Below are 3,828 nucleotides of genomic sequence, written 5' to 3' on the forward strand. Positions count from 1 at the left end.
TAAGGCCAAGATTTGGACACTGGAGTGAATAAAGGCAAACTCTGAAATCTACACTTCATTATCCAAATAAATAGTCAGATTTCCAAAGACTCTGAGGATGCTGCAGTTTCCTAAAGCTGGTTTCGGTTTAGATTTCTCATCAATTTCCAGTTTCATGGGAATTTGGTTGAATGAAGTTGCCTGTTCCTTTCTAGCTAAAAGACAAAGCATACATTATGGAGCTGGTTCAGGCATAGAGCAGGATAGCACTACAAAGAGATGGCTGGAGAGTCAAATGGAGACAGGCAAAAACTGAAAAGAAATAGGCATCTGGTGAGGAGCTCTCTCATTTGGCCAGCTGAGCAAGGACAGGCAGGAATACAGCCAGAGATGGAGATGGCTGTTGGGACAGTATCACCCAATTCCCAGTGGAAGGGACTCCAGTTGCCTACAATCTGTATGTTGAGTGTGAGCCTGTATTAATCATTATTCCCAGTTATCAAAGAATTGTAATAAACAACCAGAAGCAGCACAAATTGTATCTCCTTTTAGGTATTTCAGAGGGCAAAAGCTAACTTCACCCTTTACAGAATCCCCTCCTGAACTGAGGCTGACCAAAGACAAAGTGGGAAAAGCAGCTATTCCCTTCAAGTTCCCCATCCTATTCCTGCTCCTTTCAGCCACAGCATGCAAACACAATACTTCTTAATCTGAATTTTATGAGGTATTTTTATTCTTCCTTTAAAGGCACTGGTCAAGTTCTCTCATTTGCACCAGCAAAGTCAACCAGGTCGTATCACTTACAGAAACATCAATCTGGCCTTGTGTTTTTCCCAGGCAATGAAGCTTGACTGCCAGGACATTCCTCACTGAACTTTATACAAAGTACCTCCCCAAGAATTGCCTGCACACACCTTGCTTTAACCCCTGGAGGCCCAGAACCACATCGGCACTCACACAACCTGCTGCCGTGTATTTAATGCAATTATTCTTCAAAGCTATGTCTCCTTATGTCTTCTGTTGCTTCTGTTAAAGTATTTTAAAACATTATTATTAGAAAAATAAAATTGTGGCTTCCGTTAAACAATGCAAATAGAAAAATAGTTTGGAGTTCAGATGGAGAAGGTTGTAAGAAGAGCAAGTAGTATCTCCTTGTTCCCAAGTGATTTCCCTTGGCAGTTATCTTTAATATGGCTGCTCAAGCACTGTATATCAGTCTTTCCAATTTGCAGACAAATCATTCAGCAAAAAATAAAATTTACTATAAACAGCAAATATCTTACTAACAAAACAAATTCACTGGCAGATTCAAGAGAACTAGTACTGTTAGACTATCATTATCAGAACTCAAGCACAGGCTGCTTTGTTAAGAGGACCATATCCAAGATAACTAAATAGAAGGACAAAGAGATAAATGAGAACGAGATGTCAGAAGATGAAAGCAGAAGAAACTCTTTCTCTTAGTAAGCAAAACTGTCATAGTTCTGCAGGTGGGAGAGAGCATTGCATTCCAGACACAGCACTGCTGAAAACTTACCAAAGGGGCAAGGACACCAGCCAGACCAAAAGTCCATGTGTCAGAGCTCCACAGAAGGCTCAATCCTATGTGGGAAAAAACTTGCACAAAAACAAGACAGGTCCTTGAAACATGTGTTTGAGGTACTTGTCTCTCTCCACAGGCAACTTAGGCTTCATACTAGTTCTCTGAATTCCACCGATGTTACAGGCTTAAAGATGTTGAAAATAGCCTTTGTGCCTAATTCCTTTACTCTCTTTCTCCTGGGCTTGCAGTGTGCTGACAGACAGAACAGACTTGCAACCCCCTGCCTTGCTTCCCTTCTAATCAGCAATGACAAGCTCATGCAGCAGAAAAATAAGAGACTGGCAGCTGTGGATCACCTCACTGCAAACCAGTTGCTCGTGGGAGGACCCAGTGGGAGGGCCAGGAAACCATTGCCCTCAGGTACTTTGTCAGCTGGTTTTGATTGCATTATGGTCATCTTGTCACACTTCACACAAAAAGACACTTATGTCTACTATTCAAGCCAGAATTTGAGCAAGAGCATATGTTTTATATATACAGTCTTGACTGGCACAGAGCAAAACAATGGAAAATTCCCATTTTCCTTAGGGAGTCATCCCAGGGGCAACTTCAGTGTTATTCTCAGTATTAATAGCTCTCTCCTTGTTTCATCTCTGGATTTCTCCAGTTTCGGCTTCCACATACCAGATTTCATTATGTCTTTTCCTGATAGAATAAGAAGCCATCAACTATCACTAAAGCAGCCTGTGATAAAAAACTTAACTTTCTCTTCTATAAAAATATAGAGACATAATATCTCTCACAATAATTGTTTTCTAATGCTTGTATTCTCATTGGTTTATCTAGAATATAGATTAGACAACTGGTGCCTAAAAACTCAGTTTGAAATTGTTATCAGCATGCTGGTGTGTACCTGTTCAACTCCTGTTTCAGAGGGGGGAAGAAAGAAGGATGGCACGTGGGAGTCTTCAAGCTGAGGAGAAGGAAAACAGTCCTTGCAAGTATATTTGTTTTGTTTGGTCTTTTCGTGTCTGGCATTGGCTGGTATGCAGCCCAAAAGGTTCCCACATACCACAGCACTCTTTGAATCTGTTTCTGAGTCTACAGCCTACAGCAGTAACTGCTGTGCAACTGGTGCTACACATGATGTATGTCACAGGTAAACTGTGTCACGTCCAGATGCTGCAACTATGCAGACAGAGATGGCTCAACAATACTCACAAAACTGAATGTTGCTGCCCTAAGGTTGAGGGGCCTGGCTGCTCATGCTGAGGTAAAGGAGGCATTGAAAGAGGGTGGTGGAGCTGTGATAAGGTGCTGGAAGGAATCGTGAAGAGCCCTGGAGGGTTGCACCTGTGGCTCTGGCAGCCCCGGTGATGTGAGGGCTGGCCACAGTTCTGCTGCAAGAGAGAGTCCATATCCCTCAGCCCTTCCTTGAGAGGCAGCAACAGGTCTTTCCCTTTCCAGAGGGAGGGAAGCTCAGGCAAAGTAGGCAGCAGCCTATGGTAATTTTGCTTCCCCAGGTATCCTGTGAAATGTAAATAGGCAAATACCTATCTACAGAGTTGTCTCTGGAAGCACAGTGCAAAAAGCTGCACCAGAGAAAGAGACCCAAACAACATGGGGGAGCAAGGAACTGATTATATATTAGTGGTTTGAATTCAATCCAAGTAAAAGAAATATCCTCTGGTCAGCTACCCTCTGACATGCAGCAGCAGTGACCGCTGTATGGACAGACTGGTCATCTCAGCCCAGTTCTTAAACATCACCTGTCTGAGGCACATGTTTATAAGGAGTGAGTGCTGAGGAGGCAATAGTGGGTGCTGCAGGTCACCAGAGGAGCTCCATGGTATAGCATAGACCCGTATTACTGCTGTTGTTCATTACAGTTCTGTATTGACCCATCACTGCAAATAGCTTCTCAGCGCAAGAACTTAGACAATAAGAGATCATGGGGAGTGAACTCGTGTGTCTGATCCTCAATAGAGTTGTGAAAAGAGTTGCTGGATGGAAGAGGCTTGGGTAGGCTGGGAGAAGGGGTTGTCCTTGTCCACAACAGAGCTAGGGGAAATACCATTTAAAAAAATTGTTAAATCAATACTCTGAGTAAAGAGGAAAGCAGGTCCCAGCTTGCCCTCTGCTTGGGTGCTGATCCAAGAACTTTGTTGGGCACCTGGGGCAGCTCTGTGGTCAGAGCAGGAGAGGCTGCAAAAGACAGCCTCTGATGGAGGATCCTTGCATATCCATGACCAGTAGGGTGGCCTGTACTGGCTGGGAGTGGGGGACAGAAGACACTAGTAAAAGAT

The 3,828-nt window shown here is 43.6% G+C and overlaps 1 protein-coding gene across 1 annotated transcript in view; it reads right to left on the minus strand.

Annotated features, from left to right (window-relative positions):
* Window positions 1-1,832, minus strand: part of PLEKHH1 (pleckstrin homology, MyTH4 and FERM domain containing H1) — a 57,736-nt gene extending 55,904 nt beyond the window's left edge. The window contains exon 1 of the mRNA XM_027642262.1: window positions 1,517-1,832. The gene's annotated coding sequence lies outside the window, so the exon portion shown is untranslated. The remainder of the gene's footprint in view (window positions 1-1,516) is intronic.
* Window positions 1,833-3,828: the final 1,996 nt, after the last annotated feature.

This window comes from Corapipo altera, unplaced genomic scaffold, assembly GCF_003945725.1.
Source record: "Corapipo altera isolate COAL_440 unplaced genomic scaffold, ASM394572v1 23b, whole genome shotgun sequence".
Classification (NCBI taxonomy): Eukaryota; Metazoa; Chordata; class Aves; order Passeriformes; family Pipridae; genus Corapipo; species Corapipo altera.